The 15,539-nt window shown below is 44.9% G+C and overlaps 1 long non-coding RNA gene across 1 annotated transcript; it reads left to right on the top strand.

Annotated features, from left to right (window-relative positions):
* The first annotated feature begins 7,996 nt into the window (after positions 1 to 7,996).
* On the top strand, positions 7,997 to 8,865 carry LOC133256026 (uncharacterized). Its single transcript, XR_009739085.1, has 2 exons — positions 7,997 to 8,085; positions 8,784 to 8,865. It is a non-coding gene; the product is annotated as an uncharacterized LOC133256026 (long non-coding RNA).
* The last annotated feature ends 6,674 nt before the right edge of the window (positions 8,866 to 15,539 follow it).

The raw sequence follows: 15,539 nt of genomic DNA, 5'->3' as shown, positions 1-15,539 counted from the left end.
ATTAACATGGTGGTACTGCACAAAACGCCTGCCAAAGTAAGCAGAGTGAAAAAAGGTGTGAGGGATTTGCATGCTTCTCAGTTGTTCAAACAAATATACTATCCTGAAATTTTGTAACACCCAAACTTTGAATCCTGTGTTCAGAAGGGATACTGTCATAAACTTTTATTTACTTCCGTGCTGTCAGCCTGGGAAATCATTCACCATCTCAGAAATCCAAGTTTGAATCTTATTTTGGGTTCTTCCCTCTTCCCATTGCACAACAAGCAAGCCAACAGCCATTAATAGAAGTTGTATGCAAAAGAACAAGGAAATAAGCTTCTGTTGTTCTGTATCATTTTTAGGTAGAATTTTTATAAATCCATTTATTAGTTTAATTAGCATTATGCTGTTTAAACACAGAAATAACACTTCTGATACCAGCTAACTGTTCATGGAGAAATTATGGGCCACTTGGAATACAGAGAGCTTCCCTCTCATTTTTGTCATCCAATTATATATGGAGTCTTTTTGCAAAATTTTAATAATTACTTATTTTTATTTTAAATGCTATAGGTAAAATTTTACAAGTTCTTCATTTATAAATTAACTCTCACATCAGCTGAAAAAAAATTTGGCAAAGTTTTTCTTCCTTTCCTGTCAGTAGAGTAAATGCTGAAGGGTTTACTTAGTAGTTGGCTCATATTTAGAAAGTGTTTAATGAAATTATTAAGCTACTTCATCACAGTTTAGATCCCAGAACTCTCTATTCTTGGTTTTAACAGATAAAGCCATCTCAGATTTAATTTAACAACTTCACACCCTATCACATTAACCTTACCTTCTTAAATATTTAGAGATGAATAATTGTTGTAATAATATTTGTTTGCATTTCCTTGCTCTCCCGCCGCCCCACTCCAGATGCTAAGATAGAGAGGTGGTAGAGTTGTCCAATTTTTTATAATGCTTTTTTTTTTTTATACCACCTCGGAAGGCACTTGCTCCTATCTCGGGTTTACTATTTAGTATAAAGAGTTCCGATTTGGGTATATTTAAGAAAGACTCAGCTGTCAAAAGCAAAGAAACTGGGAATGGTGTTTTGACAACCATATAGTGTTAAAGGAAATACTGTAGTCTGAATAAAATTGCTTATGTTCTCCAAAACAAGAGTAATATAAAAACACTTTTTTATTTATATGGAAAAGCAGAAGCAGAAATAAATTCCAAAGGTTTCCCTTTCTTTAAGAAATTCTGAGAGAACTGCAGTCGCCATCTGTTAAGGGTTGGGAATTGAGCAAGAAGCCACATTTTGAAGGAAAATGAGAAGAAAAGATAAGGGAAGTCTGTGTCTTCCCCACACTCCTCCTCCCCCCGCACTCCACCCCCCGCCCCCGCCGCACCCCCAGGTCAGCGCCCCGCACTCGCCCCAGCTCACCCTGGTTAGATCTGTCCAGAAGAGTCCGTCAGGATCCTAGCCCCCTCCCGCCCCTGTGGGCCCGTTAACCCGGAGCAGATTTGGGAAGGGAAATGTGGCTAATATCTCTAGCAGCTGTCAGAGGAGGGACCTTCCTTCAAAGGGACTGGACAGGGATCCTCCACAAGTTCCCCACCAGTCTTGCAGGCCAGCAGTTTGATAAGGAGCCTGGACCTCAGCTGCAAGTTGCCACTGTGTTAGAAGGGCTGGTGTCTGGGCGGGGGCGGTGTTTGGATGTGCGGGCTTAGCAGCCACAGCCCAGTACGGACCAGCCTGGGAGGAGGCAGGCAGGGGCTCAGGCAGGCGCAGGGGGCGTGCAGACTCTCCCTCTCCGTGCGGGCGGCTCCGGCCCTCACCTGGTGTTCTCTTTGCGCGCGCGCGCGCGCGCGTGTGTTAAGACAGACAGACGTGTTTCAAACTCACGGGGTGAGAAGGGGGAACCTAACAGTGGCTGTAATCAACTAAGGGCGTCGTGCACGGTCGTGGAGCTCCCTCCGTTGGGGCCAAGCTTGGAGGAAGCTGCTGCGCAGGGAAAACTGCGGGTCTGATGGGGGAGGCCGGTCAGATTGTGATGAGAATGGAGACCGTCCGGGCAGTGTTTGAAGGGAGGTTTTAATATTAATAGTTTCGGTGTAGAGACAGAAGGGAGATTGCGTCTACGGCTCCTCGGGGCAGACTCTGGGTGACAGCGATGATGGATGATCCAGCAGAGCCCAACAGCTCCTCCCCTCCAGCCCCAACAGTGTCAAAGCTACTTTACTTGAAGCTTTAGAAATAAAATAAATAAACAGCATCCCCCTTCCCACTCTTCATACATCTCCATCTCCAGCCCCCCCCTCACCGCTCCCCGACATCGATTTATGGATCATTATGAATCAATTACTGTTCTCAATACTTTTCCATTGGCTTAAATAAAACAGTCCAAAGATGAAAACGTGGGGTTCGGTGGGGATTTTTTTTTTCCCCTGACAGGAACAATCGCAAAATCCATTATCTCATAATCAGAGGCACTGGGTTAGGAGGTGAAGCGAAAGGAAGGGTCACCCAGTAAATAAGTGGGGAGAACGCAGTGAGGGGGTCGCCCAGCTGCTGTCTTTGTTCAGTTGGGTCTGTGGGTTTGGTTTGTTTGTTGTTTGGGGTTTTTTGAACGGGGGTGGGGAGGTGGGAGGAGACCCTCGTGAGAATGAGATGCCTACAGGTTTGTAACCTAATTATTTAACTCCTTTGGAGAAATCTATTTGAACGTGTGTCTCGGCAAACATCAGAGGTTGTTGGTAGTGAGGTCACATACGGTAAAGGTGTGGAGGAATGAATGGGTTGTCCGGAGGACGGATTTTCACTTTGTTGTGAGCAACTGTGAGAGGTTTGCTGCTGGAAAGAGGGATTCTCCCTCCCGCAACGCCCTCCCGCGTCCCCGCCGTGGGCTGTTTTTGTCGCTAGGACTGATTTGGGTCTGGGACCGGCCGCCCCCCTTCGCCCCCACCCCCGCCCCCACCCCGGCCGCCCGAGGCTTTTCTTCCCTCACTTGCCCCTTCCGCGGCGGTGCCCGAGGTTCTCTAGGTGTTTCTATGACTACATTGTGTGTGTGGGAGGGTCAGCTGTGGGGGTTGCCCGCGAGAGGGCCGTTCCTGGGCGATCATTTATCAATGTCACCCACATAATGATTCTCTCTGCAGCCTCCTATTGATGAGGATAATTACATTAGCTCAGAGTGACTGATCAATGAAAAACCACCACACAAAAACTTCTTTACTCCTCTATAATACCAAAAACCGATACAGAAATAACATAGAAAGCCTGATTTTCTTTCCTTTCCCTATCCACCAATGGATTCTGCCCCCCACTCCCCAAAAAAGGACGGGGGAGTAAAGTAAGAAAAAAGACCCAGGTTTATTTCGTTTAAAGGAGGATGCGATTTTGTCCGTGAATGCATTTTCTCTAAATATGTTGGCTTCATTCCTCTATTGGTACAGAATATCAACGGACTTGCTAATGTGAGTTGCTTTTAGACTGGTCTGTGGTTTTCCGTTCTTTTTATTTCTTTCTTCCCCTTTGGACATTTTTTTTCTATTTCAAACTAAAAGGAGACAATTACTTTATAAATAACTGGAAAAGGAAATTACCCTAGGTCCTCTTTTCTTTTTTTAAACGTTTGCTTAAGTCGGGTTATCTTTTGTCTTTATCACTTCATAAAGTAGTGCAATTAAAGATGTGATGTTGCATAGGTATAATATGGTGGATCCATAATACGGCGACATAATATGTTATATTCCCGCCTGAAAGTTTGCAGCTAAATTACGATTTCGCTTTTGCTAGACTTAAAAATCAATATTTTCTCAATTAAATAGAATTTTAATGCTTTACTTGCGAGTTGTTAAAGGCGCTGTAAATTTTATTGTTATGTTTCTTGGCTTCGGAGTAGATGCAGGAGGAGACCGGTTGATTCTCATGGTCTTTTTTCTCTCAAAGAACCTAGCCCAGGAACATCCAGTGTGTCAGATCAAATGCAAGCAACAAAGGTAAGGAGGGTTCCTAGAGGGAAGGGGCTAAGGGTGGGGAGCCCGCCAGGGGAGCCCTCCAGCGCCAGAGGCCATTGTCTTGTATATTTTCACCTCTCAGTGTTCCGCCTCCTGAAAGTGACAGAAGTGTCCATTTTCCTCTAATCTTTCTCAAAGAGGAGCACGTTCGACTCCCATCTGTTCCCTGACGATCAGAAAGAAAGCTAAATTTGCGGGAGCATTCTAGATTCTTCCCAGTGTCCCCCACTCTTTTCTGTTTCCTTATTTCACCAAAATGTAACTCCGAACTAGTTCCTTCATGAATTCTGCCATATTTCATATGCGTTCTGGCCTCTTATGTCAGAACTCACTCCCCACCCTCAAGAGCAGCTCACTGTTTACAGATGTTTTCTCCTTCCACACGTCCCACCTAGTAAAAGCTCCCGCAGAGAATTAACTGTGGTGTGTTAATAGCCCAGGTCTGCTACTGCTCTCCCCTGCAAAGCTGAAATCTGGTAAGGTGAGGAACGGCGTTGAACTAACGCTGGAGAGCAGCTCCAGGCGGGCAGAAGCCCAGAGACTTGAAAATTCCAGGCCCAGGGACTTTGTGGGAAGCAAGGTTGTGAAACTTTTAGATTGTAAAGCAGAAAGGAGGATAAGAAAATGAGGCTCGAAGGGTACCAAATAAGAGAAGAATTGAGCCAGGCAGAAAAAAAAAAAAAAAAGAAGGGCCTTTGGGAGCTCTTTGTAATTTAAAAATAAATAATAGTAAGGGAAATTGAATACCTAAGGCTTGCTATTAATTTTTTTAAGCCAATGTCTAAGAACAAGTCCTCTGAAATGCCAGGAAGGGCTGAATTTCCAAATGGAACTACTCACAAAGTTCCTTTGCAGTTCCCTCTTCAGTTAATTTGCTGGGAATGAGAAGACCAGGGAAAGGACTCTGTGTGTGGTGGACCAAGGGCTTAAGTAAGAGTATGGTGGGAAGGGGCACCTCGCTATAATGAGGCTGCTGTTTTAAGCTTGAATAGAGAAGGGGGGGAGAGGATAGAGAAAAAGGCACACAACACCACAATGCACTTTAAAATAATTCTCACCTACCTGCCTTTCTTTTTCATTTAACTCACATACTCTATCAAATGTTATACATAGGTGGTGGGAATTTCTAGTTCATCATCTTTTGTCCAGAGACCCACCGGATTGATTCCCCTTCTCTTAGATTCCTGACATGTAAGCCTAGACCATGGCCTTTTTATCAAGTGAGTGGGGCTTTGTTAATGTATTTGTACTTTTCTGCTTTCAGTCTAAGTTTCTCACTTTGGCGGAAGGAGGGGTGCAAGAAAGGAGGGGGAGGGGAGCAGGACACAAAGACTTTATCTCGTTCTCACCAAGCAAGTTTCAAAATAGGAACTTAATGGGAAGAAAAAACGAAAGAATGGACAAAAAATAAAGAGGGGGTGAGGATTGTTTATCACAACAGGTTTACTTGTCTGGAAGAAAGGTGATTCTATGATTTTTTTTTCCTTTGAGGATTCTGATTTCTTCATATTGAAACATTTTCAGATTTCAATCCTTTAGCAGACAAAACCTCAATATAAATATGACATGGGCCACTGGCAAAAAAATGAACTTAAACTCACTGCTAAGAGAGGAGGGGGAGTGGGGAGCAGAGAGAACCCTTTCTGATTAATAACTAGCAGGGTAATGTTGAGGGCTTTTTCTGCCCGATTGCCTTTTTGAATTAGAGCCGATTTCTTCACACTTCAATAGTGCCTGTCTCCTTTAAAATGACTGGCAGATTTGTTTCTCTTTTTTCTCTCCCTGAGACTTAATGATGTAAATTTTCTAATTAGTTAAATCATATTGCTTAAAGGCCTAATATATACGGTGTAAGAAACGATCATCCTGATATGAACCTCTCGAAATATTCGGAGAAATAACATTTGACTTTTAGGTTGAGGGATGAGAGAGGAGGAAGGGCTATTACGGGAAGCTGTTTAGAGGAGAGAAGGCACGGACCCGGCAACATGTTAAATTAATAGTTGAAGTTGAGCTGGGCTCACACCCCAAGTCCGCTTTTATTTTTCAATCAGCGAAGATTTAATTGGCAGCCCTCAGGCCGGGAGATCTGATATTTTCTCATTAGTTTCCCATCACTAATCTTGAGCGTTAGATTGGCTTAAAGGTTGTCAACATTTGACCAATTTTATTTAAGGGGAAAAAATCACGCATTATGGCTCCGGGAGGTGAGATCTGCAAATAAATCCTGCTTGGATCAGCGGAACTAACAGGCGAAAAAAATGTTGACTATTCGTCGGCGCATTTAATAAGTTGCATTAATGTATATTTCAAGGCTAGGGAGAGAGATTATACATGTGCTTCATAGATGCAGATGAAAAGGGGTTGATGGAGAGGGGGGTGCACTATAAGCGGAGTGGGGAGGTAAAGCTAGACGTAGGTATGTTGCCTAACAGCGGGTAAATAACCCAAGTGGAAGAGCGGCTGAGGGTTTAGGAGCTACACTCCCCCCGCCCCGCTTCCTTTTGCAGCTGCGTAAAACTGCAAAGCCTCTTGTAGCGCCAAGCGGCTCGGCTGTCTGGTCCAGAGATAACATAAGAGCGCCCCCTGCTGGCTAACTGAGTAGACGGCTGCGCGTCAGCCCCCTGCGAAGCAAGTCGTGTTTTTCCGCGCTCCCCACCCCCGCCCCGCTCGACTGACTCGCTTCACCACCACCACTTCTGTTCTGCAAAAGAACCCCGCGGTAGGAGAATAGTTTGTCAAAGCTGAACATTTAAGTGAATATATGAGAAAAATAATAACATACGAAAAATAAAACAATAAAATACGAACCCCCACCTTCACTTGGCCTCCAGGGAATAAACTATCAAATGACTAAGAAAGGGACAGGTATTCTTCTAAATCTCTTTATTTTCCGGGGTTTTGCTGTGACTTGTTTGTTTCTGCCGAGCTGTAGATTTCGAGTCCAAGGAAATATGTTTAATAGATGCTGTAGAAGTGGTTGTTGTTGTTGTTGTTTTTAATGGATATCTGATGGGAAAAGAGGCCAATACAAAACAACATTTTACAGCCTTGAAAAATTAAACTCCCGGGAACTCTCACTATTTCAGTAAAGTCCCAAGAAATCGCTTTCGGATTTCAGACAGTTGCTTGTCTTGAATGACCCTTCGCTGTACCGCCAAGAAATCTCGGCCCCTGTCTGGGTTTTGGTTTTGGTTTTAAATAGAGAATGTGCTTGAAAGTTGTCATTATATCTACCTACCTACACACACACACACACACACACACACACACACACACACACGCAAGTCTTTTCTCCGAAGGTCCCTCTTCTTTCTCCGCTGTGTTCTCAATTTTGCTGGAAACGGAAAGGAGAACTGAAATGCACCAAAATAAACCGCCACTGTCTTTGACACTTGATCTTCCCCGGGTGCTTCACGCCAGTGCAAGGTGTGGGACTAGATGAGAGTGCTGGGGTTATTTTTCAACCTTTTCGGTGCACAGAGGCGCTTTCTTGGCATCCCAGTGCATCTTCCCGAATTCTAACCACCGTACGGCGAGGGCGCGCAGGTAGCGAGAGCCGGGACAACCTCGGGTCGGAAGACCCGCCACCAGCCTCTCTTCCCCGGGAAACGCGCTGGCCGAGCAGCTCTGACGCGGAAAGTCTTCTGGCCACAGCCGGATCCCACCGAAAGAGAGTAAATCTGTAGTGAGGAACGACTTTAGTTTATAGGGAGTTTGGGGGGGATGCTTTTTGAAGGTACCTGATGGCGGGATTTTGTGGAAACAGCTCTGAGAAATGAGGGGAAGAAACAGCGGGCAGGGAGGACGGCAAGGGAAAGGTGGGTCTCTTGATGTTCATTTCTTGCCAGAGGATCAGGACCTTAGAGTTTGAAAATCCGTTCTCTTACCTCACTTCTCCCTAGGCTCCCCCGCCCCGCGTCACGCCTTCTCCAATCCTCCTCTTTGGGGATGCTCCGGGAAGGGCAACCGGGGACTTGAGGGGACCAGCGCTCCTAGGGCAAGGCGGAGGCAGCCCGGGCTGATGCCAGTGAAGTGATGCCTCAGTCCTCCGGTTGTGTTTGAAGAATTGCTGGGGCTATTATGACAACTGAGGTAAAGTTAAATATTTATACTCCAACGTGTTCTCATTATTTTTTGTCTGTTTTGAAAACATTCAGTGCGTTCAAACCTACTTTAAACATAAATCCTGGTCTGGCTGAAGCAGAACCTGTCTCCTGTCACTGAAGTTGACTTTTGGAAAAGTCTTCATTAAGCTCAGAAGTGAAAGGAAAGTTATCTGTAAACGACATTAGTTTAAATATATATGTGGATATGTACATATAGTTCATTTAAATATATATGTGGATGTGTGCATATGTGGCACACATATTTTATATATATCTATTTCCACCTAGTTATAATAGAGAAAAGGAAGTAAGTCCCCCCCCCCCCCCCCCCCAGCTGAATCCAAATAAAAATAATTCCAGGAGATATTCTCACAGAAAAAAAAAAAGAACATGAAAATCTCATTGTGTTTGTCTCAGTTCGACTTAATGAAATTTGGAGACATTGACAGTCTGGTCAGTGCTCTAAGTAAATTAATACAAAGGTCCTTAGGAAGAAACCAAAAACACCTCTTACCATTAATCTTAAACCACTTGAAGATTATGATTAAATGAATGGGATCACTAAGCATTATCATCTCAAATAGCTATTAATTGTCCCCACCCTTTTATTGTGGCAACAAAATAAACTCTCCACTAGGAATGATGTTTCTTCCTTTTTATCTTTGTTTTCTGTTTTGCTTGAAGGGCAAAGAAGGGAAAACAGACTCTAAGAAAACCATCTCAAAAGTCTTGGATTTGCTGCTGGTAAAAGGCTGCTGTGCATTTCTGATTTCCTCATCTTTTGCTACAAAGGAAAAAGAAATCTAATGATGTGTCTACATTTGATGAGACGAAAACACTAACAACAGCGAAGGTGCACTTATTTTAGTTTTTTTCCCCCTGATTTTGTTTTAATATCCTCTAGTTTAGCAGGTTGAAAGCTGTGGAGATGTAAAAGGATGTTCACTTGTCCACATCTATTCGCTGACTTTCATCACTTGAATTTTGTAGGATTTTTTTTTTTTTTTTGTCAAATAGAAGTTATGGGAAAGAGAATTAGACACTTGCCAAGGGACAACAATATTATACACTTTCAAGTAAGCTCCACCTAATCCCGTATTTGAGTGCTGAGGGGGTGTGTGCTATTTTCCCTTAATAAACCTCAAAGCCCTCATTAGACATAAAGAGGGGTGAGAACTCTATTAGGGGGCATTCTGACAAAAAAGGAAGCAGTGCATCTCTGCTCTTAGAGCCCTAGGAAAGGATACCCGGAGAAAACGCCAAAGCCGTTGTGTTTTCCTTTAGAGCCCTGAAGTTGAGCAGACTTCCCAGAGAAATACAGAGTAATTAACATTTTACAAAGCAAAATGCAGAAACGGAGGGTGGTGGCTAACAATAAAGAAATAAATAAACCATACTAAAAATTCTTTTTCAAACCCTATAAATTTTCAGAGGTCACGAAAAATCAGTGGAAACCCGCCCCCTCCAAACTGACCACACAGCTCTCCTGCCCTGGAATTGGAGACCCCCCTCGGATGGAGCACTGGGAGCTATTACCTTGAGACCACAGGCAAGGGAGGGGGTGTGGCCCCTGCCCCCTTCCCCACCTGTTCCGTCCTCCCCTCCCAGAGGCTCAGGACAGGCGGGGAACTGCACCGATTGTGTCCCCAATCATCAAGGGGTACTATGAACTGAGGCTCCTACTAAACCAAGGAGGAAACCCCACCAGGACCCCAGCAGCCTAAGAACCCGCCAAAGGGAAGAGGTCCCCTGTCCCAGGCACACCCAGCTGCCTGCCCAGTCCCGGGCCAGGCTCCAGGTGCCCCGGTGGACAAAAGGATCGTAGGCCACGTTGGTCCTGGAGCAGGTGTGAAATGCAATGGAGAGGAACAATGCGTCCCCTCTGCACGCTATGTTGTGTGTGTGTGTGAGCGTGTGTGTGAAAGAGAGAGGTGTGCACTGTAGAGCGGGCCTCTGGCCGCAGATGTCAGCTGGGGATGTTCACCCACGCAGCTTCGGGGGCCACAATCCCACACCTCCCCATGTCTCCCACCTCCCCCACCCCACCAGCTCTCCAATCCCGGGTCACACCTGCAGAGGTGTGGTGCCTTTACTGGAAAGCGCCTGAGGAAAGATCCGAGGAGGAGAGGCGTCAGGGGAGCAGGGGGAGGGGCTGCGAAGAGAAACGGTACCTCCGGAGCTCAGACATCCCTATCTTGGAGTAATTGTCATCACTCTCAATCTTTCCACCCTGACCTACGGTTTCCAAAAAAGCAGAGATGGATTCGCGGGAAAATCGGGTTTATGAAAACGTCGGGGGTTTGACGCAGGCTTCGGAGACCTTGCGCAGGCTTTGCTTAGATTCAGAAGTATGATTTTAATTTTCTTAATGAAGGCGCGCTCTAGAGCTCAGCTGGTAATGGCTGTGCTGAGTTTAATAGACTTCTGTCGAACAGAAAAAGACGGATAACTATCGGTTATAAGTAATCTGCTCTAATGCAATTATTTTCCCGGGTTCGAATGTCATTGTGTGGAGAGGGCAGGAGTGAATTAGGGCCCCGGGGAGCGCGGACGCGGGGCAAGGAGACGGCCTGAAATACGAGCCAAACCTGTTTTGTGAGATGCACTTGGGTTTGGGGGTCGGGGTCGAGGGCTTCAAAGCCCTTGGTCTGCACGTGTGAAAATCTCTCCGTCTCTGTCTCTAGCCTCCTTCCCATCCCCCCCATCCACAGTCTTCCTCCTCCATCTTCTCCTCCCTCCTCCTGTCTCCATTTCTCCTTCTTTTCTCTTGTAGCTTTCTCTTCCCCTCCCTCCTCCTCTCTCTCAGAGTTAATGTGAATTTCCTTTTCTCCTCCTGTTTCCTGTGTCTTAGTATTTCAGGCAGATCTATTGGGACCAAAGTATTTTTCCAAAACACACTCACACAGAAGTAGGCTCTTGGTCTGTGTCAGCCACTTTTTGAAATCCAAAAGAATTGGGAAGTTTAAAATATTGATGATGCCATGTACACACACATAGTAATATACAGGTGGGATTATTTCTGCCTGAATACAGAGCCAATCCAGGTCACTGTCTGAAAGGAGCCCCATCTTCGCTCTCACACAAATTGTCAACTGTGGTAGGTTTAATTTGAAATTACCCAAACTCTTCTTAGCTCTCCACTTTGCCTGGTAAATACAATCTCAGGCAAACGTGACTTCAAAAAATAAGTCAACGTAGCTCGTAATTTCCGTTTTTACAGAAAACAAGCTGAATTGGTGGAAGGAAAGCCTCAGGCATTCACCTAGATGAAGGGTTTGAAGGCAAGGCAGGCCCTCAGGCCCGCAGGTGAGGCAGCGCAGCCAGGCACGGACCAGGCACCATTGAGCCCAGCCCTCCTGGCTGAACCTCTGTACACAGCCACTCCAGCCCCACTTTCCTGCCAGCCTCTTTCTTCAGGTCCCGGGGAACAAAGACATTTCTTGAGACTGACAGACAAAAAGGGATAAATGAACCCCGAGCTATCCGTGTCTATTCCAAACCTGTGAGGTGAAGCCAGGGTAGCTAGCTGGGCCTGTTGCATCTCTCGGTTCCACTGATCGCCTTGGTCTACGGTTCTTTAGGTTTCTCTCTTTTTCTTCCCATCTTCCTCTCCCTCTCCCTTTTCCCTGTTCCCTCTCCTCCCTCCTTCTTCCTGTTACACACACACAGACACAGACACACACACACACACACACACACGACCTAGGCACACATCACAGAAACAGCCACAAAGCTTGGTAATTATTATCTCCTCTCCCTACCCTTGGAGAAGGAACTGGCAACCCACTCCAGTGTTCTTGCCTGGAGAATCCCAGGGACGGAGGAGCCTGGTGGGCTGCCGTCTATGGGGTCCCACAGAGTTGGACACGACTGAAGAGACTTAGCAGCAGCAGCAGCAGCAGCTCCCTACCTTATTCTCTTGCTTCTGCAGCCACTCTTCAACAATGGGAAAGGAAAAACATCAAACATATTTGCAAGGTGCCCTGAGGTACCTTTGGTGAGGAAGAGCCCAGCTGGTGCCCCACAGGAACTTGGGGTGTCCTGGAGAGTGAGGTTCCCATTACTCAAGGTCTCAAGGTGGACACCACCTACAACCTGGGAGTTGGGGGTGAGGGGGTGTTGCTTTTCACTTTTCTCTTCCCCCAGGCTCTTCCCTGACTGCTGGGAAGGGAATTAGGATGAGATCCTCAGGTCCCAACCACTCCCTGGACTTGGAGAAGCAGAACAGAGCAGGCACCTCCTAGCTGCAGAGCAGTGGCTGCCAGGGGTCCCACATTGGTGGCCGAGAAAAGTCTGCAGCCAGGAGGGCAAGCGCTTCAACTACTTAACTGCTCAGCCTGCAGTGTCCATTAAAGATAGGGAAGATCGCAGGCAGTGCTCAAGCCCAGCTGCTCCAGCGCCGGCCCGCTCCGTCAGTCTCTGCTGGGATGGGGGCCTCAAGGCCGCGGGGTGACTTCTGGTGATACCAGGGTGGAAGGCCTGCCTCTAGCTCCAGGAGTAGATTTGGAACCAGAAAAAAGAGTGACTGTCAGAGGCACTCCCCTCCCACGCTCACCCCTCGTGGATGAAGTCACTCTGTCATCCCTGGATCTGTCATCCTTTGAAGGCTCCACGGTAGGAAACTGCCATGTGGTATTGCTTTGATGACCTAGGAGAGCAACAGCAAAGACCCAGGAAGTCCCCATGAGCTTCAGTGGGTCTAAGTCTGCTTTGGAACAGATTCTGGGAAAAGAGAAGAGAGAGACTCTATTATCCAACAGTGAATTTTCCAAGATTCTGCTCAGCCGAAGAAGGCTGAGAAGGGCTTGGCAAAGAGCCAATTACCCCCCAGACTCCCCAGGAAGAAACCTGGCCAGAATAAGACTCACAACCCCCAAACCCACTGAGAACTCTTTACAAACATGTCTTTGACTCTAGCCTGGGCTGCTTGTCAGGAGTCTGCGGGCTTTCACAGCCCAGTGTCTCCCCTGAAGCAACCGACAGATTAGGGCTGGGGGAACATAAGGAGGCCTGCTTGAAGAACGAGGTGCGCTTCCCTCCCCTCTACTCCCCTCTTTTAAATGTCAGTAGGAAAAAGCAATAGATTAAGCATGTGATTATATTCACACGGAATTAAGGTATAAAACTGAAAATGCACACCGTGTTTAGACATTTTTAAGGGACTGTCCTGAACATGATGTGCTTTTGTGGGACAAGACACTTAAATATAAGCTTTAAGGATCAAGAACATGAAGAGTGCCTAATGTCCCCTTACCTCACCTTCACATAAATAAAACGGGGGAGAGGTCTCAGTAAGGAAAGTCAAGCAACAAGAGCTCCTAAAACAATCTAACCGGTTCACAAATATAACACAGTATTGTATTTTTAAAAGTAAGTTCCCCTTAAGGAAAGTTAGAGGCGAATAGCTGACTACAAAGTTTAACTTTTCTCATTTACTCATAGACCCAGGTGTCTTAATTCCAAAACAGACCGAATAATCTGAACAGAGGGGTAATGTTGCCAGCCTCCACCTCCCCCATGCCTTGCCCCCGCTCCCGCCGCAGAGCAAGGGCAGTTGTTAATACTAGACGCTTATCCAGCGGCCTTAGGACTTTTGAATGTTGAAGTGAAAGTGTAAATAGAATAAGGTCACAGGTGATTGACAAGTTCAAGTTACTTAGCTCAATTATCAAAATTTTATTTCTAAATTATGTTCAATTTGATTTTCCTGCTTTGCTATAAATGACCTTCGAAAATCCAATGGGAGCAGACATTTTACACCACGTCTTGTGTACCATGATTTATTTGTAAAGTCATTTTGTGATATATGCCTCTTTTAATGTTTCTGTGGAGACCAAGTCTTTCCATTTAGAAACACAGCCATCAGTTTAATTCAAAGGCAGTCACCTTAAAGACACAATGATCGCTAAACTTGAACAACTTTTAAAAATGTTTCTAAATTTGTAAAGTGCAGACAGAACCCATAGTGTTTAGAATATAAATCCCTGGATATTAGCATGCTGTATTTAATGTCCATCCATCTAAACAACAGATAAGAGTGCAATTTGTAAATATATACCCTACAACTCACTTTTAACATGCTATCACAAAGTTCTCCTATGCATTTATTTAACAGATAACGAAGCTCTTCAGATCAAGGCTCAGGCCGCCACATCTGGAAATGCTTCCCTGTCTCTAATCTGCTGCCCCCTCCCCACCATCGCTCCCTCCAGCCACCAGTGAAATAGCTAAAGCCTCTTCTTCCACTATTATATGATAACATCAGTTTTTAATCAGTGAGAGGCACTCCTATTTAAATTTACAGGACGACTCTTTATTTCATTTATCTTTTCTTTGGGAGGAAAGTGAAATAAGAGCACCACCCTTATTAATTATAAGATTGATGGGGTGAAAAAAGCCAACTGAATTTGGCTTGCAAATTATTAGTAGAGGTATGAATATTTATGACTGTGCCAGGAACTGCAGTCATGAACCCTGGGTATCAAGCTTGGGAGACAGTCAGACCAATGCATCAGTGAGGGTTCAGTCTCCCCAAATCTGACATGACATAAATGCAAGCTTCCAAATTAGACCCAGGGTGGGCCCCCATCAAACCCCTACCTTTTTTTTTTTTTGGCTAATCTTGCTAAATATGAACTTACTTCTAATGGCCTCTATTATAAAATTTAAAGATATCTTTTAAGATGAAAACAGATACCTATACATTTTGTGAGGAAAATCTATGTGCTTTTCCCACTTGATATTCATTTATGTTTTAAATCGAATGTATCTATAAAATACTTGTGACACACATTTTAAAAATTTCAAGCTTCTTTGTTCAGTGTAAAAATCCTGAAAACCTGAAATATCCTAGATATAAAGAGGATTTAAATAAATACAGTCTAAGTTAGATACAGAAAAAAAGAAATGAGAGAGGAAAAGAAAACAGCAGTGGAAAAGAGATGAAAAGAAAAGTATTCTACCTCTTGGCTTTATTTCCCTTTACTGCACCAGACTTTCTCGTGTTTTAGTCCCAAATTGAGGCAATTTAAATGCAAGGTGAGGAAGAAAGGGTCAAGGTAAAAAGGGAAAAGGTTATGACAAGGACTTAATAATTGAATAAAAAACAAACTATGCCCTCCTCTTTTCCTCCTCTTGATTCTACATAAGAGGGTTTTATAGTGCTTTGGAGGAGGAGCTGAGGACTTGAGACTCAGTGAGCTCAACTCTCATTTCACCACTGACTTCTTTTCTGTAACAGAATTGTTGAGTAGGGGCCGACCCAATCCTGTGGAAGTAGCTCACTCTGACATCAGAGCCAGCTTAGCACACATATTTTGAAAAGGAAGACAAGTTGTTTTCAAAACAGAAATGCTAAGCATTCTAAAAAGCATAAGCAATTTAAAAAACGCTCTTCAAATTTTCTGAAAAACTCCCAACTACATATATATATGTGTGTGT

Source organism: Bos javanicus, chromosome 10 (assembly GCF_032452875.1).
Source record: "Bos javanicus breed banteng chromosome 10, ARS-OSU_banteng_1.0, whole genome shotgun sequence".
Classification (NCBI taxonomy): Eukaryota; Metazoa; Chordata; class Mammalia; order Artiodactyla; family Bovidae; genus Bos; species Bos javanicus.
Note: the sequence above shows the minus strand (reverse complement) of the source record. Positions and strands in the feature narration are given on the sequence as shown.